The following is a 23,907-nucleotide window of genomic DNA, read 5'->3' as shown; positions in this document are numbered from 1 at the left end:
AGAACAACATACCTGTGGGGAGGATTAGGGGGATGCCCTGACCTAGTACTCTGGGGCCTAGATTTAGATGTGCAGGTGAGGCCTTTGACTTTGGTGGTTTGTAAAGGTTTCTTTAACCACAATAGCAGGGGCTAGTGGTCTTAAGGAAGCCACAGGTGTTTACTATATTTTGCCGTGTATAATGTATACCTTTTTTTGCCCAGAATTTTTTGGGAAAAAATAAAGATGTGCATTATACATAGGTATGATGATTACATACCATGGGTAATAATCCCTGTGTATAATGCACACAAAAATGTGGTTGTGCATTATACACAGCAAAATACAGTAATCTTTGCTCTAAGAGGTCCAGGTGGGATATCGGGTACATGTATCCCCAGCCCAGACTGAACACTTCCACATTACACTGTCCTAGGCTTGTGCTTTGGGCATACTTCTCCATAGCTCAATGCATCTCTTTCTTATTTGCTTATATACGAGGATTTGCCTATCTCAGGTATACGTTGGTCCTTTAAGACCTAGCATCCTTGTGTCCCAGTGTTTTGCGTGGTGCCTGACATTTAGTAAACACTCAATAAACATTGTTGAATGAATGAAGAAACACTGTATGCAGCTTCTAAAAAAAAAAAGGCTTTTTACCCTGGCCACATACACCATGTAGTTCAATCTTCATAAGCTGAGACCCTGTAGGGCAAAGGAGACCGGAGCACCCAGACTGGGTGTTGTAATCTAATTTTATTGCCTACTGCTTTGGCCCTAGGAACAGAGAGATTAAAATAATATTATTGAAAGAGAAGAGGGAAAGAGAGGCAGAGAAGGAGGAAGGAAGACCAGGTCATTGACTTTCAGGACTAAATACACATCTACCTGTCGAGAAGCACTTTCTCTCCTTCCTCACAGCTAAGGCAGAATAGAAAAATGATTATTTTGAATTATTCAAAATGATGTCCAGCCCATCAAATGTTATTTTTAAAAGGAAGAATGTAGAATGTGGAAGAGAGGCTGAGAACGTGTAAGAGTGTGTATGAGAGAGAAGTGAGCAAGCCTGTAAGTGAGGAGGGCAGCTTGCATGAGAAAAACAGAAACTGAGTGTGTGTGAGAGATGGAGACAGGAACACGAAGGAAGGGGGGCAGGAAGGAAAGTGGGGAGGAATGGAGAAAGGAAAAGACCTAATTCATATAGTACCTAGTATTAAAACAAGAGTTTTCTCATTATCAGTAGGAGCAGTAGAAGCTCTCAAAACAGAACAGAACAAAACAAACAGAACAAAACAAAGCAACAACTTCATAAAGTTTAAAACACAAACATCCCAGCTGCCTTTGGATGTAAGATGTGGCACACTAGAGTCACCAGGGAGCCATGGCAATAAGATATTCTTGGGCCACTGGCAGTTTTCCCCATAGACCTTGACCAAGAGGCCTTGTGCCTCAGGGCAACTTGAGGTTCAGAACATGTTTCTTGAATTAATTAATTAATTAAAATTAATTGGGACGACATTGGTTAATAAAATTATATAGGTTTCAGGTGTACAGTTCTAGAATACATTATCTCTATATTATGTTATGTGTTTACCATCCCAAGTCAAGGCTCCTTTCATCACCATTTATTCCCCCTTTACCCACTTTTTACCTTCTTTGCCCTTCCCCATCCCACTTTCCCTCTGATAATCACCATACTGTTGTCTGTGCCTAAGAGTTGTTTTTTTTTCTTAATCCCCTTACATTTTTTACCCAGCCCCTACAACACCCCCCACCCTCTGATAGCTGTCAGTTTATTCTCCGTATCTATGAGTCTGTTTCTTTTTTGTTTGTCAGTTTATTTTGTTTCTTACATTTCACATATAAGTGAAATACATAGTACTTGTCTTTCTCTGGTTGACTTATTTCACTTAGCATAATGTTCTCCAGGTCCATCCATGCTGTTGCAAAAGGTAAGGTTTCCGTCTGGTTTTTTGTTTTTTTTTTTATAGCCCATTTCTACGGTGTAAATGTACCATAGCTTTTTACCCACTCACCTACTGATGGGCACTTGTGGCTGCTTCCAAATTTGGCTGTTGTAAATACGGGTGCATATATTCTTTCAGATAAGTGTTTCAGGCTTCTTCAGATATATTTTCAGAAGTGGAATTTCTGGGTCAGTTCCATTATTGATTTTTGAGGTAACTCCACACTGCTTTCCACAGTGGCTGCACAAATTTGCATTCCACCAACAATGCACAAGGGTTCCCTTTTCTCCACATCCTCACCAGCACTTTTTTGTTGAATTACTGATCATAGCCATTCCAACAGGTGTGAGGTAATAGCTCATTGCAGTTTTAATATGCATGTCTCTGATGATTAGTGACATTGAACATCTTCTCATATGTCCATTGACCATCTGTATGTCTTCTTTGGAGAAGTGTCTATTCAGGTGTTTTGCCTATTTTTAAATTGGATTGGGGTTTTTTTGGTGTTGAGTTTTATGAATTCTTTACAAATTTTGGATATTACCCCTTATTAGATGTATCACTGGTAAATATATTCTCCCATTCTGTGGGTTGTCTTTTCATTTTGTTGATTGTTTCCTTCAGTATGTGAAATCCTTGAATTTCTTTAAGTCTCCTTCTGGACTAGCACTAGCCTAGGCTAGCAATGTCATCTGGGAAGGATACAGCAAGCTTGCACTAGATTCATGCCTTTGTGGACATCCTGGGATGTTGAGCCAGGCCTTAGTGCCAGAGGACAGCTTGGTGAGCAGATGTTTCTTTCATGGGGTCATATGTGACTGGTCCACTGGAGTGACCCTGACAAGCTGATTTAGAGAAGCTCTGATTTTAATATAAAAAGGGTCCCCACACACACTTGGGGTAGCCTACCCACTAGTTTTGCTCTTTTTGATCATGTTATTCTGAAGAAAGAAGTGGAGTCTACCTAAGTAGTTAGGAAGGGAATTATTGAAATAAGTGGAGACTTCTGGTCAAGATTGTAGCATGGGTAAACACAGCTTGCCTTCTTGAAAAACCACAACCAAACTATAGAATAGCTATCACTCAGAACTGTCAAAAATCTAGTTGAATGGAAATCTGACAACTACGGAATTAAAGAAACCACATCCACCCAGACTGGAAGAAGGGGCAGAAATGTGGAACAAGTTGTCCCATATCCACGTGTGGATAAAAATTTGAGAGGGATATCTAGGGAGAAAGGAGTCCTAGCTCTACACTGTGTCCCCCAGCCCAGTGTTCCAGTGCCAGGAAGATAGGTCCCCATAAATTCTGGCTGTAAAAACCAACAGGAATTGAGTCAGTGGAAGAAATTTCTGAAGTCCCAAGCAGTCCCTCTTAAAGAACCCCCTCCTCCCCACACAGACTTAATCAGACTCACTCTCTCTGAGCTCCAGCACTGGAATAGCAATTTGAAAGGCACCAGTGGCATAAAGTAAGAAACCTAAGTATCTGGCATCAAAGCTGGAGCTGGGGGACAGCTTTCTCCCAGACAGAAGGGCAGGCAGAGACCATTGTCCCTTTTCTGAACTCTCCCCCAACAGAGCCACAGAGCTAGCAGGCTAGTGCCATATCCGACTCCATCAACTTGGATAGTACTTTTTTCTGGTCCTGGGGGAGCCCAAAGACTATCCCAACCAACTTATAGCCCACCAAAAGTGTTCTCCCATATGAATACCTGGTTTTGGCTCATGCTTCACAGCTTCCTAAATCCTCTCAAAGAAGCAACAGCCAGCCTCATTGAACCCCCAGGCCCTGTACCTCTTGCTAAGTGTCCACAGGCCCAGCACTAGCAGCAGCCAGTGTAGATTCACAGCTTGGCTTAGTCTGGAAATCTCCAAGTGTAGCACAAGTAGCAGCAATCTCAGGTTGCTTTATAGCTCAGGCAGAATGACCCCAGGGAAAACACAAGTGGGGGCTGACTTTGACCTGAAGCACCCAGGAAACTGCAGGGCCTGGGTACCCAGTGCATAGTTACAGACCATGTTAGAGTGCGGCCACCCTGCCCCCACACAGCTGATCCTCCACAGAGGGCAGAGGTTGGTGGTCAGTGGTCACAGCCAGTCCTTGCAGCTGACTGGCCTGGGTAAATTAGGTTCCTCCCATTGACCTGCCAATGATAATCAAGGCTCAACTACAAGAGGTGTGTGCACTCAGCCCATGTGAAAGGTGCACCTTGAGTACCCAGCTTGAGTGATAAGGGAGGCTCTGCCACTAGACCCTACAAGACACTTACTAGATTAAGCCATACTATCAAGACAGGGAGTCGTAGCAGCTCTACTTAATACATAGAAACAAACACAGGGAGGCTGCCAAAATGAGAAGACAAAGAAACATGGCCCTAATGAAAAATCATATCAAAACTCCAGAAAAAGAGCTACACACAATGGTGATAAGCAATCTATCAGATGTGGAGTCCAAAATACTGATTATAAGGATGCCTAAGGAATTTAGTGAGGACCTCAACAGCATAAAAAAGATCCAGTCAGAAATGAAGGATATACTAATGGAAATAAAGAACAATTTACAGGGAAACAACAATAGAGAGAATGAAGCTGAGAATCAAACCAATGAGGTGGGACATAAGGAAGCAAAAAACAGACAACCAGAACAACAGGAAGTACAAAAAAAAACTCAAAAAAAAAAAAAAAGAAAGAAAGAAAAACAAGGATAGTGTAAGCAGCCTCTGGGACAACTTCAAGCATTCCAACATTTGCATTGAGAAAGAGCAATAAATTGGAAATTATTTTGAGAAAATAATGAAAGAAAACTTCCCTAATTTGATGAAGAAAATAGACATGCAAGTCCAGGAAGCAGAGAATTCAAAACAAGATGGATGCAAAGAGGCCCACTCCAAGATACATCATAATTAAAGTGTCAAAAGTTAAAGGTAGAGAATCTTAAAAGCATCAAGAGAAAAGTAGTTAGTCACATACAAGGGAGTTCCCATAAGACTGTCAGCTGATTTCTCAAAAGAAACTTTGCAGGGTAGATGGGGCTGGCAAGAAATAGTCACTTGAACTATAGTCAAGATTACTCTACCTAGCAAAACTATCATTTAGAATCAAAGGGCAGAAAAAGAGCTTCCAAGACAAGAAAAAAAATGAAGGAGTTCATCATCACCAAACCATTATTATATGAAATGTTAAAGGGGCTTATTTAAGAAAAAGATCAAAACTATGAACAATAACATTATGGGAAAAATACAAATCTATCAATAATTGAATCTAAAAAACAAAGTAAGCAAACAAGAAGAACAGAGACAGAATTATGGTTACAGAGAGCATTTTGATGGTTACCAGATGGGAGGAAGGCATGTGGGAATGGATGAAGATGTGAGGAGATTAAGAAGGACAAATAGCTAGTTACAGAATAGCCATGGGGATATAAAGTACAGTATAGGAAATGGAGTAGCCAAAGAACTTATACACATGATTCATGGACACGAACAATGGTGTGGGGACTTCCTCAGGGAGTGGGGGGTCCTGGGTAGAAGGGGGCAGAGGGGTAAAAATTAGGATAACTGTAATAGCATAATTGATAAAATATAATTTAAAAAATAAAATAAAAAATTAAAGAAGAAATAAATAGACTACATTTCCCAGAGGACATTGTAAGACTCTAAATGTATATACCCAGTTTGGGGCAAAAGGAATGCTGGAATTTTGCAGAGAAAATACTTGAATTGTGGAGTACTGTGTATGTTAGATTAATCTTGGCCAGAGTGCAATTGCTTTGGAATATAACATGAGAGCAGAATCAAGAAATTTCCCTAAAAATGGAGACAATGATTCTGCTTCACTCAATAAAACTATGCCCTCAATGAGTAGGAACTGGGAACAGTAAAAGATGGAAGAAAATAAATAAAAAAGAGGCTTTGGGTCAAGAGGATGTTGTAGGTTGGTAAATGCAGTACTCACATTTTCCCACAACCACATCAAAGTTAGAAATAGACTAGAATAACCATCATTGAGGCCACCTGATATCTAGCTAGACTTATTCAAACTCACTTCCTCTGAGTTCCAGCCTTGGGGCAGCAACTCAAATGCACCAGAGACACACAGGGAGGAACTGAATTATCTGGCATTAAGGCAAGAACTGGGGGCAGTTTTCTCTCAGACAGAAGTGCTGACAGAGGCACTTCTATTTAGTTCTTCTCTTTAGTTCCATTCTTTTGATGAGACCTTCACCCACAGAGCTGGCAGGCAGCCCCACATGTGACTGTCCATCAACCTGGCTAATACCATTTGCCCCACCCTGGTGATTACCTGAGACCCCTCCTCACCCAGCTTGTAGGCTTGCCCAACCTGTTTCTAGTGGCTTTTTCGTACAAATGGCTCAAGTTTCAGACTTTCTTAAAATCTCTCAAACAAGCAGCATCTAGCCTTAGACAGCCTTGCACTTCTCACTAAGTGGGCCCAGGCCATGCACTAGTGGCATCTGGCCTTGGTTCACAGCACATGTATCAGCCACATGAAGATCCCTTTGCAGCTCATGCTGGTGGCCCTGGGCCAAAAACAGGTCATGACTGACATTGGTCTGCACCTCCTGGGAGGCCCCAGAGCCAGTGTGTCCAGTGGACAGCTTCAGACCATGTTGAAGCACAACCCAAGCACCTCTACAAGCAACACACTTAAGGGTCAGACTCAGCGGGCACTCACTGAAGTAAGTCCTGCTCCATGGGATGAGCCCCTGCACAGCTAATTCTTCATGGCAGTCACAGCCAGTCTTTACAGCCAGTTGTCCTGGAGGTAAATCCCTTCACTAATGTACCAATAGCAATCAGTGCTCAACTATAAGAGGAGGGTGTACTCAGCCTACACAGGAGGGTGGACCTGGGGTGCCCAGCTTGGGTGTTAAGGGAGGCCATGCCACTGGGCCTTACAGGACATCTACTAGCCTGGGAAACATAGCAGCAGCTCTACCTAATACATAGAAACAAGCACAGGGGCCAACCAAAACGAAGAGACAAAACAGCATGTGCTAAATGAAAGAACAGAACAAAACTCCAGAAAAAAGAACTAAACAAAATGGAGACAAGCAATCTACTAGATGCAGGGTTCATTGGTCATAGGATGATCAATGAAGTTAGGGGAAGAGTAGATGAACTTAGAATTTCAAACAGCATGAAAAAGGACATAGAAACCATAAAAAGAGAAACAGAAATGAAGGATACAGTAGCTAAAATGAAGAATAATTTATGGGGAACCAACAGTAGAGAAATGAAGCCAAATTAGCAATTTGAAATAGAAGGAAGCAAAAACACCCAACAGAACAAAAGAGAAAAAGGGACTCAGCCCTGGCTGGTGTAGCTCAGTAGATTGAGCATAGGCTGCAAACCAAAGTGTCGCAGGTTCAATTCCCAGTCAGGGCACATACCTGGGTTGCAGGCCATAGCCCCCAGCAACCACACATTGATGTTTCTCTCTCTCTCTCTCTCTTTCTCCCTCCCTTCCCTATCTAAAAATGGATGAATAAAATCTTTAAAAAAAACTTATAAAAAAAAGGAACTCAAAAAACTGAGGATAATGTAAGGAGCCTCTTTATCCTCACCTGAGGATATGGTTATTGATTTTAAAGAGAGATGCAGGGAGGGAGAGAAGAGGGGAGAAAAACATTGATGTGAGAGAGAAACACTGATCAGTTGCACCTCATATATGCCCTGATCAGGGACTGAATTCACAACCTAAGCATGTGTCCTGACTGAATATTGAACCCTGCAGTCTTTCAGTTTATAGGATGATGTTCCAACCAACTGAGCCACACTTGCCAGGGCAAAAATCTATTTGAAAAAATAATGACAAAGAAATTCCCTAACTTGGTGAAGGAAATAGAAGTAAAAATCCAGGAAATTCAGAGTCCCAAAAAGATGAATCCAAAGAGACCCACACCAAGATACATCATAATTAAAATGTCAAAGGTTAAAGACAAAGAGAAAATCTTAGAAGCAGCAAGAGAAAGGCAGTTAGTTACCTATAAGCAAGCTCCTATAAGACTGTCAGCTGATTTCTCAAAAGAAACTTTTTTGGCCAGGAGGGACTGGCAAGAAATATTCAAAGTTATGAAAAACAAGGACCTATAATCTAGATTACAGAAAAGCTATCATTTAGAATCAAAGGACAAATAAAGTAGTTCCCACACAAGAAAAAGTTAGAGTTCATTACCACCAAACCAGTATAATATAAAATGCTAGATGATCTTCTTTAACAAAAAGAACAATAAAATGACAATAATTAAATCTAAAAAATAATAAAAGATCAAGGAGAACAGAAACAAACTCACAGATACAGAGAATATCTTGACAGTTGCCAGAAGGGAGGGGGTTTACAGGGATGGGTGAAAAAAGTGAATGCATTAAGAAGTATAAATTGATTCTTACAGAATAGTCATGGGGATGTAAAATACAGCATAGGGAATATAATCAATGATATTCTAATAACTATGTATGGTGTCAGATGAGTATGAGATTTCAGGATGATCACTTAGTAAGTTATATAATGTCTAGTCCCTGGGGTGTACATCTGAAACTAATATAGTATTGTATGTCAACTGTAATTGAAATTTTTTTAAAGATTAATAAAAGGAATAATTAGGGATTAGTGGAGAACAAAACATGACACTATTTTGTGAAAACAGGTTGTTAGGATGAAGAGGAAATTGAAATTGTGAGCTTTGGTGGTTTTGCTATAAGAAGATGAATAACCCTGAGCCTGACAATGTCTTCAGAGTGTCTGTGCCTACACTGAGATCATAACTTACAAGGAATCTCAAACTTAAGAAGTGGGAGGGCTTGTTGAAAATGTAGATTACTGGGTTCTGGTTCCTTGGTTCTGATTTGTAGTCTTACCTGAGGCCCAAGCACCTGCATTTAAACTTGCTCCAAGGCTGATTCTGATACAGATGGTCCATGGACCACACTCTGGGAAACAGATAAAGACAAAATTCTTTTTTAATGATTAAAAGAGAAACATGTTACAAATGCAAACACAAGCACTTCCTCCAAGTCACAAGGTTAAATTCCAGGCCCCTACAGAGCCCACTTTTCTATCCATCCCTGCAAACTGAGGTCTTGACCCTCTCCTTTTATGGGGTTTCCCAAGCACACAGCTGTTTAGATGGTAAGGAGGGCCTTGTATGAATCTGAAAGCTATTTTCTTTTATGCAAACAGTTCTTCTAGAACACTGTGTAACTTTTTTTCCATGAAGTGGTAGGAAATAGGGGAATGTGGTAGTCCTTTTTCTGGGTTCAGAAAAGAAGAGAGCAGTTGTCCAGCACTTGAGTCTAAGTTTAATTTTTGTACATGCACTGCAGCTTTTAAAAAAACATAAAAAAATGCTTTTGCAAGCAGTTGAAATGCAATTACTTATACTAGCATTTGCCATGTAATAAATTAAAATGAGCAAGGAGCCCTGGCCGAGTAGATCAGTTGGTTGGAGTATTGTTCCGTAGACCAAAAAATAGTGGTTTTGATTCCCAGTCAGGTACAAGTTTGGTCACCCCAGTCAGGGTGCAAATGGGAGGCAACCAATTGAACCAAATTGATTTCTCACTCACACTGATGTTTCTCTCTCTCTTTCAAATCAATTTTAAAAATAAAATAAAATGATCAAGGAAATATCTACCATAATTGATTGTAAAAGGCTACTCAAGTGGCTGCAGAACATACAAACAGCCCTTTTCCAATTTTAAGAGGGTGGGCGATAGTCAACCTGCCTATACAACTGCTCAGAGTATTTTTATAAGAGTAAAGTCCATTTTCTTTTTCTTTTTTTTTGTCAAAAGTCATTGCCTTTGCTATTTCATATTTATATGCCCAAAGAAATACATGGGTTTGAAGTTTATTTAATTCAACAGTTTCTTCCTGTTGTCTCAGAATTTCACCTGAAATCTAAAGCTGAGAACAATAGCTAAGGAGTACTATAAGTTCTAAAGAGAGAGATGTTGGACATACCTACTTAGGCTTTTTACAAGTGGCCAAAAGTGATTGTGTGACTCTCAGCATTTTACCCACCTTTAGCTTGTCTAAGGGAAGGCTAGAAATTTGGTGGAAGAAAGAGGCTTTCTTTGAAGAGAGTTGTTAGTTAGGAGAGTGGGCTCTGGACTGTTCCTCTACCCCAAGCCAAGTTAAGAAGGCATCCAGAGAATGCCCTGGAGCTGGGGATGTGGTGTCTGCCACTAGAGGAAAGGGCAGCTCAACTAGTCCTCAGCTAGATGCTCACTGAGGTGCAACAGTTCTCCTGCCAGAGCCAGGAGTCTGCATGTGAGCACAAGAGTTTAGGTGTAGACATGGTGACGACAGAGGCTGCCCTGGATGGCCCCCAATGGACTGACCTAGGTTTTAGTGGGGATGGGAGTGTGGGAAGTAAGCCTGTACACTATGTTCCAGGGGATCAGGTGGGTACCAGGGACAGACACTGGGCACAGGAGAATTGCATGGGAATTACCCAAAGAGTGCATTAGACAGAGTGGAAGTCTGGATGTGGTCATGGACAATGTCCTTCGAAGTACCTGCAAATGTTCCTCACAAGAAAAAACAAATCAGCCTTTGAGCTTTTTCAAGGAGAGAGAAGGCATTCAATGGTCAAGAGAGGTGTTCAAACAACAGGCTAAATCCTCACATTTTGCCCCTTTTCCTATCACCCTCTTTCCTTTCACCCCTTTCTCCCAGTGTGGAAGAGTCAATAAAATCCTGGAGGACAGGAGGGGATGTGGAGTCAGAACAGACCACAGCCTCCTCTTGGTTCCAGAGTTTGAGCATATGTTAGGCATGAGCAAGGAAAGGGAAGGTTTGAACCAGAAGAGAGAGCAAAAGTCTAACATGATTGGTCAGATTTTCTAATTACTGAAAATAAGAGCATTCTAATACTTGGGGTGGTAAAGCCAAGGATCTGCATGAGATATTGTCTGTGGGCAGGCAAGGGATGTTTGATGTTAGTAATAGAGGAAAAACAAAACAAAACAAAAATGTGTTTCTGATTGAATACTCCTGAGTCCTGCCCATTATTAAACCACATACCTTTGCAATGTGCATGGACGGCAAAGAATAGAAACATGAGTAAGGTTATTGCTGTCAAAAAATAACTTGAACAAGTGTATCAGGATTCCTTATTGAGACAGAATATGTCATTTGTTCACTGTGACTGTTCAGCCTCCCCAGGCTAAGAAGAAAGCTGGGCTCACTGGCTCTTTTCCCTCAAGAAGTTTGTGTTTCAGGGTAGAAAGCAAAATTACAGGAAGACAACCTGCCCTTCTAGCTTTTGTGAAAAGCTTTATAATTTTTTGAAAATATTAGGCATCCAGTAAAAAAAGGCAGAAGAAAAGAAATATATTTGAGGGCCAAGAGAGGGGGAAATTTTCCCTAAATGAAAAGGAAATAAAATTCAGCTGGATCCTAGGGCAGCTGGCACCTGCCCCTCCTTCCAACAGCAAGCTCCATAAATAGGAGGACAGGGCTTGGAGTGGACGATGGATAGAGGGCATATCCCAGATGTTGGGTTCCCTTCAAGGAACTATGAAGGCTTGTATAATGAGACCAAATGATGGGCTAGAAACTAGAGGCTCATAACTCTCACTATCTGGCTCAGTGGTACTATTTAGGTGCCTTAAATTCTCATTCATCCCTAGGGAAGATTGAATTCTCCAATAATCTGGAGGTATTTGGACATGGAATCAGGTGTATTGTTTTTTTTAATTGACATTCATTGGCCATCTGAATTTGTAGTTGAAACTTCATATCCACTCCATGAGTAAAGAAACAAGCCAAACTGTGCCTTGATAAATGCCAAAAGAGAGATATATGTTAAGTTCAAAGGAAAGTTTCCTAACAAATCACTGCAGGGAGAGGATAGGATTTGAGATAAACTTTGCATGATACACAGGATTCCAAATCACAGCAAGGGTGGAGGGATGAGTGTAAGGCATCAGTGTCAGCAAACACATGGAGATGAAAAAGTCCAAGAGAAACTGTACAGAAACACTTTACTGAAGGAGGGGTGGGAAACTGGAGGTTGCTGCTGGAATCCAGGTGAAAGGTCATGAAGGGCCATTGCAGGAAAGGCTGTGCTAGTCATCGAGGTGGTGGATCTTAGACTCGTGTGGGTGTGAGACAAGAGAAGCCTTTAGGCATCAAGCCCAGCTGACAGGAAATATTGTAATGCTATTATAGAAAGGGGAAAGAGTGGAAGAGGAGCTAGTTTACAGTGGACAAGTTCTAAACCTATTCTAGTTTAACCTGGTATATGGATTTACAGCTCAGTAGCAATGTCGGGCGAGATTCAGGAGGGCCTTAACGCAAAGTTGCCTGTCTCTCTTAGAGAATGTCTCAATGATTTGAAGATGGGGATGGGGGGCTGAGCTGTGGCAACGAGGCAAGGAAAACTGCAGTGTGGAGAAGGGGGGAAAAAAAGTGTGGTTCGGTCCAGATAGTGGACCAGAAAAGAGCAGGCTTTAAAGAATGTTCTGGTTTCCCTGGGACTTACCCTCATTTTCCGCAGTGTTCTCTTTAGCCCTGGGCCCATGTGTCTTTCCCAGCACCTTTCAGGCTTCCTGTCCCATGGACTTTTCTCAAAAAATGGGATGAATACACACCTGAGACCCCAGTATACTTCCTGAGTTTGGAGAAGCTCTGCCTCTTTTGACTTGGTGGACCTGGGTAGTGTTTCTTTAACCTACTTGGTCTCAGTTTTATTACCCCCTCCCCAATTGTTTTAATAATAAAATACAAATAAAAATGAAATTAGTAAGGTTTTTCTTGTACAGAAGAAATGAGATAATGCACAATAAGCACCCTACAGGGTAACTGATAAACATCAAACCCTCAGCAAACATTGCCCCCTTCCTTCTCTTGTGCCCTGCACCTGTCCGTAATACTTGCGGGCAGAGATGAGGGCCTTTCAGAGGAGCAGCCCTGAATTCCACCAGAAGGATGGATGGAGACCTACAGCACTACTCAGCTCCATTGGTGGCAGCTCCACCCTGTTGAGTTGCTCAGGCTAAACCTTGAAGTCATCATAGATGCCTCTCTCACTCTCACATCCTACACACATCCCTTGGCAAGTCCTTTTGGCCTTGGGGTTTACTGTCAAAATGTATTCGGAACCTGACAGCTTCTCAATGCCTTTGCAATAGCTACACACCCATCCACCAGAATCTCTGCCCTGGACAATTGCGGTAGCCTCCTACTTGCTCTCACAGCCTCTCCTCTTGCCCATTGTCCCCAGACTATTTTCCACACAGCAGCTGCAATGATCCTTGTAAAATATAAATCAGATCACATTCCTCTTCTGCTCAAAACTCCCCAGAGACACGTCACCTCACTGAAGATCAAATCTGAACGCTCGACTGTGGTTGATGTCAACTCAGCTCTGGCTCCGCTCTGGCATCATTTCCTGCCTCTCTCCGGTCCCTCTGACCTCCATGCGGTGTCTGGACAGGCCTGGCTCTTGCATTACCCACCCTTTGAATGTTCTTTTGCGATATCGTACAGTTCCCTTCAAGTCTCTCTGGGATATCTCCCAATCTCTTCTTTTTTTTTTAAAGGAAAAAAAGTCTTCGGATCTTATTTCATCAGAAAACTCCTTCTCTCTCCCCCTTAGACAAAGAGCAACCTCTCCCTAGCCCTTTACTCTGGTTTATTTTATCCTTCATAGCATTTATCATCACCTGCATTATCCATTCACTCATTTAGTTGTTTTTTAAAAGTCTCTTTCCACTAGATCATTAGCTCTATGAGACAGAGTTCCATTCCCCCCCACTCTACTTCTGTATTCCCAGTACCTAGATGAACATGGTGCCTCGTTTCTTTTCACCAAGAAAAACACCTCTGGACATGCCTCTCAAAAAGCCCTTCCAGGAAGGCTCCCACCCTAGTTTTTCCACAAGGCATGTTGATTTATTTCCACCACGTGGCAGTTGATTAGTGTCTTCTCAGACAACTTGAAAGTTGTCTAAACCGGCTGGCCCTAGTCTCTGTTGCAGGGCGGGTATCCCCCACTATTTGAAAGTTTGCTTTCCACCAATTTGCTTTAAGAGAAGACCTACATTAATACCTCATTTTGGTAACTAAAAGAAATCCAAAGCAGATTTTTGCTTTTACAAAAGGTGGGGAAAGGTGAAAATAGCAGTCAACTTTGTTTTGCAGTTAGCTGTTGGGGAAGCAGGGTACATGGGGGTGCAGGGTGGTGTGGGGAGCTGGGGGCAGTGCTGGTGTCTTCACCAAACTCCTTCCCAGGAACCACACTCAGCACCTCAGCATCAGTCTCTGCGGCTTTGAACTCTGTTTGAGCGTTTGTGCTATTTTGTGCATCCATTAGCAAGACACACCCCAGGATGTCAGAAAAGCCCGAGAGAGCTCATAAGGGTGTTATGCTTAGCATGAAACTGGACATAATTAAGCATATTTGGGGTAATTTGGTAGCTTATATTCTGGATCTGGGAACCCTAAAAATATTTCATATACATTCATGGTAATTGCTTTTTCACCTTTTTGCCATTTGAGGTTATGAATGTTTTCATAGGAATGCTCTGCTTTCAGACAGCACCAGCAACGTGCACCTACCTCTTTCATTCCAGTCCTTTATGATTGTCAATTTCTATTTTATTTGTCTGTTTACTCTTTTCATGCATCTCCTCACTAGAATGTGAGGACTGAGAGGACTGGAGCTGGTCACCTTCACTCAGGTCATGCACTTTGACATAGTGGCTCACACGCAGGAAACTCTTAATAAACTACTGTTAGCTGAATGATGAGTGAATGCATGTGAATGTAGTGGGAAAGGGAAAACTGCTGTTTCAAACAATCAAAAGAAAGTCTGGCTGTAGATGCTTCCAGCTTCTTAAGAGGTGGTGTATTTCTTAAGGGAGAATAGACTTTTATTCTGCTCCCTTCCAAGTTGAGGAGATTGGTGTGCCAAAGACTTTGATCTCATTCAAGGAAATATTCATTTCTCAGCTTCTGTGGGTACTCTGCACTACTGAAGGGCAGACATCCCAAGAGAATGGCCTTTTGTTTAGAAAAGCACCCTATTGAGGTCAAGGATTTACTAAGGGAGGCTTTCATGAGTTCACAGCAGTGAAGTGGAGAATAAAACTGTTCTACATTAAAATGAGTTGTGTATTAGCTTGCTAGGGCTGCCATAACATAATAAAACAGACTGGGTGGCTTAAATAACAGAAATCTATTTTCTCACAGTTCTGGAGGTCAGGAGTCCAAGATCAAGGTGTTGGCAGGATTGTTTTCTTCTGAGGCCTCTCGCGTTGGCTTGTTAGTTTGCTAGCTTTTCCCTCTGTCTTCCCATGGTCTTTCCTCTATGTGTGTCTGGGTCCTAATCTCCTCTACTTATAAGGACACCATTAATATTGGATTAGGGCCCACTTTAATGACCTTACTTTAACTTAATTACCCCTTTAAAGACCCAGTCTCTTCCCTGGCTGGTATGTCTCTGTGGATTGAGTACTGACCTGAGAATCAAAGCGTCACCAGTCCAATTCCCAGTCTAGGGCACATGTCTGGGTTGCACACTAGATCCCAGTAGGGGGCGTTCGAGAGGCAACCACATATGGATGTGTCTCTCTTTTTCTCCCTACCTTCCCCTTTAAAAATAATAAAAAAAAATCTTTAAAAAAAAGACCCTGTCTCCTTCTGTGACTGGCTAATTTTACTTAGCATGATGTCCTCAGGTTCATCTGCATGAACCTGGATTTGGCAGTTATACAGTGTAGGATTTCCATCTTTTTCAAGGCTGAACACACACACACACACACACACACACACACACACACCATTTGCTGTATTCATTCATTCATCAGTGGACAGATAGGTTCTGTGTCTATTTTGGCTATTGTGAGTAGTGCTGTAATGAACCTTGGAGAACAGACACCTCCTGAAGGTCCTGATACCAGTTCCTCTGGATATATACCCGGAAGTGGGATTGCTGGATCCTATGACAGTTCTATTTTTAATTGTTTTGAGGAACCTCCATAATGTTTTTCATAACAATTTCCACCAACAACATGAAAGGGTTTCAATTTCCTCACATCCTTAACATCCTTGTTTGTTTGTTGTCTTCTTTTTTTGGTGTTGTCTTTTGTTTTTTCTTTGATAATAGCCATCCTCACAGGTGTGAGGTGATACCTCATTTTGACCTCACTTATGTAAAGTATCTAAAATAGAGTCATAGATGCAGAGTGTAGAATGGTCATTACCAGGGGCTAGGGGAGGAGAAAATTTGGAGTTGTTCGATGGATATAAAGTGTCAGTTATTAAGATGAGTGAGTTCTAGAGACCTGCTGTACAACACACCGCCTATAACTAGCAGTACTCCGATGTGCACTGAAAACTGTTAAGGGGGTAGATCCAACTTATGTGCTTGCTACACACACACAGAAGGAGGGGAGCAGGAGGAAACTTTTGGAGGTGATTGGTATGTTTATTACCTTAATTGTGGTGATAGTTTCATGTGTGCATTCATATGTTGAAACCCATCAAACGGTATACATTAAATATGTATACAGTTTTTGTATATCAGTTGCACTTTGGTAAAATGTGAAATGTCTCTAAATATAGTCACATTCACAGGTACCAGGAAATTAGAATTTCAACATGTGAATTTTTGAGGTGAACACAATCCAGCCCATAAGAAACAGGTATCAGATAGAGGATGGGAAGCTGAGAATAGCAGATGGAGGATGGGACACAGAAGCCCCACCCATGGAGGGAGACCAGGGATCCTGTGGAGGGAGATAGACAAGGCGGTAGAGCCTGCTAGGTGTCTGCCCTTCTTCCAGAGGAATGCAGTTGGGCTGGGCATATGGCCACCCAGATAAAAGCTGCACTTTCTAGTCACACTGTGGCTAGGTGTGGACATGGACTACGCAATGTGAGTTCAAGTGAGGGATAGAATGTCTGTACTTAGAAACAATCTAATCACCTTGCATTTCCACTCTGTCTGTTACCTGTGAATGGGAACAGGGAGTCGTCTGCAGCTCAGCTCTGACTGTGCAGCCAAGGACAAGGCCCTGGGGGAGGCAGGGAGACAAATGCAAGGAGCTTGGGTACCTACGTGACCATGCAGAGTCATCCTAGCCATCCGACTATTCCCCTCAAGGCTGTTATGTGAGAGTGAAACAAATGTGTGCATTGTTAGGCCCTGTATTGGGGGTGACTGTATTATCACAGTCCTGCCATTACCCTAACTAATCCAGACAGCAAAATATCTTCCATGGCCCCATGGTTAAGGTTTTAAAAAAAAACCTCTTGTTATGAAAATTTGTAACTTAAAAATAGCAAAATGATATAATTAACTCACTGTAAACATCTAGTTTTATTTATTTATTTATTTTATTTTTTTATCCTCACCTGAGGAATGCTTATTAATTTTACAGAGGGGGAAGGGAGGAAGGAAAAGTGAAACACACCCACCAGCTGTCTTTCGTACTTACTTTGAGCATGGACACAACCCACAACCCAGGCATGTGCCCTGACTGGGAATTGAACTACAACCTTTTGGTTTGCTAGACAAAGCCCAACCTCCTGAGCACACTGGCCAGAGTGTAACCACCTACTTTTAGATTTTAGTAACTTTTAACCACATTTACTTCATCTGTTTTTTTTTTACTTCATCTGCTTTTTTTTACTTCATCTGTTTTTTTTAAAGATTTTTATTTATTTATTTAGAGAGCGGGGAAGAGAGGGAGAAGTAGAGGGAAAGAAACATCAATGTGTGGTTGCCTCTCATGTGAACCCCACTGGGGACCTGGCCCGCAACCCCGGCATGTGCCCTGACTAGGACTCAAACCAGTGACCCTTTGGTTCACAGCCTGCACTCATTCCACTGAGCTATACCAGTCAGGGCCATCTGTTTTTCTTTTTGTTTTTGTTTGGTTTTTTAATTTTAATAAGAGGCATATTTTATTTTGAATTATTTGCTAAACTGCTCAGCATTGTGAAACTATTGATTGTTTCAGACTTTGATAGATGTCGGCTACATGTGAACTTCTTTCACTGATGGAAAAAAATCAGAGAAATATGTGCTGTTTTCCTTTTGTAAGGTGTCAGTACATGAAGAAAAGAGAAGAGAAGAGAAGGGAAGGAAGGGGAGGTGAGGGGAGGGGAGGGGTGGGGAGGGAGGGGGAGGGAGGGGAGGGGAGGGGAGGGGGAGGGGGATCATAGGAAGTGGAATGTGAAGTGGATTGAGAGTTTAGTGGGACCAGGAAATCTGAGCAAAGAGTGAGCACAGCAATGGAAGCAGCTTGGCTTTGCAGAAATCTTGGGAAAATCACTGAATTTTCCACAGAATGTAGGATAGGGACTCATCAGTTTTTATTTAAACATTAACTATATAAACACTAAATATACAAGCAACTCCATAGACTAGAGGGCTTAGGGACATAAAGATGACAGTCAATATGTGTTTACACATACATACATGAAGAAATGGATGGAAGAATGAACCTAGTTCTGTGCTACTAAGTAACATGTCAGCTGTGGTATTTAAACCCCAGAGGGCCATCCTGGACCAGGAGGAAAGCAAAACAAATGGGTGTCACCTGTCTGATTCCTCTAAGTTTCTGACCCTTAATCTAGAATATTAACGGTACCCCTTCACCTGCCCTATACTGAACCTTCATTTGCCTTTGCCTTTGCCACTACTAACTCTCAGTGTGTCTCCGCCGCTCTCACAATGGTGAAGGGGGATGCTGTGCAAGAGGCTGACTTTCCACCTGCAGTGAGGTATTTAATTTGCTTTATTTGGCCATTTTTCTTTTCCTCCCAGTAAAGAGTACATAAATCCACTCTGAGCTCTGAGGAGCAATCCCACCAAACCATGAATATTTTGATCTCTTGATCCCTTTCCAAATGAAAATGTGCATCATGTTTCCTAATACGAAAAAGTCAATATGAAATGTCCAAATGTAAGGACCATGTGTTTAAGAGGCAGACAGGGGCCATGTAAGAGGGATACTGGTTTTTAAATATTTTCTTCATGGTTTTCAGCCTTCCCTAATTGGGGTACAAATCCACGTTTAGATAATCTGTTTTGTCTGATATAGGGAACTGTTCCACATGGCAGTGGTGGACGTAGCTCAGCCCCTGATTCGGAAAGGATATTTGCAAATATCCTTATCTTTGAAGTAATTAGCAACATCTTCTCCTTTGTTATCTATAAAAGGTAAGCACCTAAAGTGAACCATAGTAAATAAGGACCATTGTAATGTACCCAGAGAAGCAATAAAAGCCTGTCCAGGCAGGGGTCGGGGCCCTCTCTCTCACTTAGAGAGTGACCATGCCATCCCTTTTCTCCACAGGACTTCTGTAGTCAGTGTGAATTTTTTGTCACAGCCACAACCCATGGACCACACTGGCTGGAGTCTGCATCAGTCCGATTTTGAAATATTAAACCTATTTCCTCCTCCTATAAAAAACCTCATTTCGGAGATAATACTCCATCTGCACATGAATGTCAAGGTGGAGTGCCAAGGCTTGTGATCAAGTTTCCCAATAAGCCTGAACAAATTGCCCTAGTTAAAATTAGTGAAGAAGCCCTAGCCAGGTGGCTCAGTTGGTTGGAGTGTCATCCCATACACCAAAAGATTGTGGGTTATGTCCCTGGTCAGGGCACATACTTAGGTTGTGGGTCTAGTCCCCTGTTGGGGCACATATAGGACGAAACCAATCAAAGTTTCTCTCTCTCTCTCTCTCTCTTTAAAATCAATAAACATATCCTCAGCTGAGGATTTTTCAAAATAATAATTAAATTAAATTAAATTAGTAAGGAAAACCAGAAATTTAAATGGTTATTATGTTGTCACAATGCCCATAAATTGGATTGGGAAACTGTACGGAAATACAAGAATACTTTTAGTCTGGCAACAATTTATAGTGTCATATGTGGCAGGAAATTTCTCAAATTTGGTTATTCAAATATCATTTCTATTTTAGCCAGTCTGTAGATCCTGTGTAGAGGATCAGATTGTGCAGATAAAATTCTTAGCAGAATTGCTGGAAAAAGGACCCTTCCAAGATTATCTGATTCTACAGAGGTCTGTGTCTTTCATTGTTCTTGACTAATTTGCAGGTATGCAGAAATTGCAGCTAACTTGTGGAAGGCTGACAGTGATGCAACTAATTCCCATTCTTAGAAATACAAACAAATGTTGTCTAATGAAGGCGCACCAATTTCCAGTCTATGTAAGAGGCCAGTTTTGCATCAGTCAGCAAATTCAATTCAGGATTCCTGATTGCTTAGATACACGTTTTTCCTTTGGAATTTCCTCTGAATCAGTTTTTACTTCTTAACTGGCTTCTTCAATAAATATTGGGTGAAGTAAAAAAAAATCTTTGACACATTTATTTTATATTTGTATGAGTCACAATTTTGAAAAATCATCTTTTAGCATCCTGATTCTCCAGCCACTTAGTCTATCCCAAAAGTAGGGTTGGGGGGCGGGGCAAGGAGAGAACCTGAAGTTTCTGAGTATTTACCCAGAAGTGACTAGTTGAGTGAGCTACTAATCAGGGCAAGATAATGCTTACCCTCACTCCTGCACATAGAGGCACTAGATTTGGGTTTATTTCAGTACAGAGTTAAAAAAACACATTACATGTTTGCACAGGCAAATTTGAGGACTGCTGTCATTTTCTCTCTTTTTTTATCCTACATTTTAACAAGTTCACTTATATAGCTAATAAAAAAGGTATTAACAGATGTTGTGATGGCCTTAGAGAAACAGGATAGAAAGACAAATGCCATTGGATGTCTCTCCCCCTCACCTCCCAGCACTTATCTCTTTACCTGTTCTCATGTTAATTCTATTCTTCCAAGCTCTCTTTTCTACAAGTTTTGACTTACTGGCTGCTAGCACCTCAGTATCTCTTACTCATATCCTTTGTGGAAAAAAACAAAGGCGACATTAGCATAAGTCTTTTTTTCAAAACTGTCGACAGGAGGAGTGTTCTCACTTGGGAAGGAGGGTGGAAATTTTTAAAGGGCTTCAGCAGGCAGGGTCAGCTGAAGTTCAGCTGGTTTCAAGAATATTTGTTCAAAGATGGTTCTCAGGAAAGGGAGGAATTATTCTAACTAATTAGTGGCCACTGTTTGGACAATTTGAATTTACCAAGAGCAGTGGGAGGAATCATGAGGGGCTGAGCTCCTGTGCAGATGAGGATGCAAAGCTACATCGGACAAGGACACGGAGGGTCCCAGTGGAAATGCTTCAGTCCTCGAACCACAGAGGCCCTCCCCCCACATGCAGCTGGCTAAATCCTAGGAAAGGGTTTGTATCTATCTGAGTTGGTACATGTGCCTATCCCTGAACCACTCATAATGGTCAGAAACAGGGTCAACAGCAAAGAGCTGTTCTTGAGCCAACCTAAAGGCTAGAGCAGGGAGAGGAGCAGCTCTTGAAAGAGAGTAGCCTAGACTCGGCCCATGAGAGTATCACGGTGAGCAGGGAAGCCCCCACCCTTTCTTTCCATTTGTGTCCAGAAAATCCCCTTTTTTCTCCTTCCAGGTAAACAGCTCAACCTTGCCTTTAGGGGAGGACCACTCAGAGGACTCTTTGCCTAATGAGTGTGAAGAGCAAACCCAGTAGGAGAGGAGAAAGCTTCTTCCTAGAGTATCCCCCAACTAGAACCGCTGAGAGGCTGTTTTATTGTATTAAAGACAGAAACTGACACAGCCCTAATGCCCAGATTCCTTTTTCTGAAGTCCTTAGAACTTTGTAAATGATCTCTATGGTCACTTAGGGAAGATAAGCAGGTTTGATTGTAATAAACATCTGAGTATTGGCTGTGCTCTGTACCTCTTCATTCTTTTCAGTATCTTATTTTTGGCAACAAAACCCCTTTCAAGTATCCAATGCCCATTACCCCTTTTTCTTATAAAAATAAAACAGGTCTGTCCAGTGAAAAAAATAAATTACTGGTGAAAATATTAAGATTCAGAGGAAGGGGTACTTCCAGCCAAGATGGAAGTACAGGTAGACACACTTTGCCTCCTTGCACAACCAAAAGAAGGACAACAAAACATGTAAAAACAAAATATAACCAGGACTGCCAGAAAATTAAAACTGTATGGAAGTCTGACAACCAAGGAGTTAAAGAAGAAACATTCATCCAGACTGGAGGGAGGGGCGGAAACAGGTGGCCAGGGTGGAGAGGACTTACCACATAGCAGTGGCTGGCAGAGCAGGTGGTCCCACATTTTTGTGGGGATAAACCAGGAGGAACAATTGGGGAGCGAGACAGACCATGCAACCCAGGGTTCCAGCACAGGGAAATAAAGCCTTTAAACCTTTTACTGAAAAAATCTGTGGAGGTTGAGGCAGCAGGAGAAACTCCTGGCCTCACAGGAGAGTTCATTGGAGAGACCCACAGGGTCCTAGGACATACACACACCTACCCACCTGGGAATCAGCACCAGAAGGGTGCAACTTGCTTGTGGGTAGTAGGGGAAGTGACTGAAAGTGGGCTGAGAGCTGAGGAAGTTGCATTGTTCCCTCTCTGACCCCTCCCCAAGAATGCAACAAGGTGGGTTGCCTTGCCCTAGCAAATACCTAAGTCTCTGCCCCTTACTCCATAACAGTCTAATCAGTGCTCCCTTGTATGTAACTACCGGCTTTTCTCTTATGGTTTTTAGGATTCTCTCCTTGTCTTTATGCCTTGTCATTTTAATTATGATGTTTCAATGTAGGCCTCGTTGGGTCCAACTTGTTTGGGACACTCTAGGCTTCCTGGATTTGTGTGATGTTTTCCTTCACCAGATTAGGGAAGAGTTCAGTCATTATTTCTTCAAATAGGTTCTCAATCCCTCGCTCGCTCTCTTCTCTTTCTGGTATTCCCATGATGTAGATATTGTTACACGTCATGTAGTCCAAAATGTTTCTTAAGCTCTCCTCATCTTTAAAATTCTTTTTTCTTTTTGCTGCTCTGCCTGGGTGTTTTTTCCTACGGTGTCTTCCAAAACATTGATTTGATCTTCCGCTTCATCTAACCTACTGTTTATTACTTCCAGTGTAGTATTTATTTCAGACATTGCATTCTTTCTTACTTACTCATCCTTTTTATGGTCACTATGTCTCTTTTCATGTTGTTGAGTATCCTTATAATTGTTACTATAAACTCTCTATCTGATCAATTCCTTTCTTCATCTAATTCTTCTGGAGAATTCTCTTGTTCTTTCATTTGGGATCGATTTGTTTGTCTTTCCATTTTGGCTGCTTCTTTGTATTTTCTGCCTCAGCTGTTAATCAGTCATAAAACAGATTAGTTGTTGATCTAATCAAGCTGTGATCAGCAGCCTGGCTTAAGGTATCACACAGTGGGGCAGAGTAATTCACTATTGCTACCCCTCAGGCTGATGCCACTTAGAGAGGAGTGCTCTGCCTGAGAAAAATGGCTTCTATAGTGCAGGGACTCAGCACAGGGATCCTGGTAGCTCATTCTTCAGTTCTCTCCCCAGAGCCACCAGCCCCAGACTCTCCTCAAGCATTTCTAGTCCATAATGCCCTCCCTCTACCAGAGCCCAGGTTATGTGGCTGCAAATGAAATTGTGTTTGGCCCCTTAAGAGGCTCTCTGCATCTCCAGCTATCTCTCTCTGGCAGAAACCCTGCTGCTTTTCACAGCTAGATGTTATCTGGGTTCCTTTCCCACTCAGGTGCTGTAGGCTAGGGAACCCAGCTTGGGGTTTAGACCCCACACTTCTCAGGGGGAAATCCCTGGATGCTGAAATATCCCACTGGAACTTTAGCTTCTGCCTGTGGGAGCCCAGTCAGCCCTCTTACACCTCCTCTGCACTGCAGACATGTCTTGTTGTGGTTAAGTGGTTTCTTTGGTCTGTCCTTGGTTATAAGGCTTCTCTCCAGCTAGAGTTCAGTTGATTATTCTTGATTTTCTCTACAATTTAGTTGTAATTCCAGATTGGTCC

This window comes from Phyllostomus hastatus, unplaced genomic scaffold, assembly GCF_019186645.2.
Source record: "Phyllostomus hastatus isolate PE091 unplaced genomic scaffold, TTU_PhHast_1.1 phas_scaffold_93, whole genome shotgun sequence".
Taxonomy (NCBI): domain Eukaryota; kingdom Metazoa; phylum Chordata; class Mammalia; order Chiroptera; family Phyllostomidae; genus Phyllostomus; species Phyllostomus hastatus.
Note: the sequence above shows the minus strand (reverse complement) of the source record.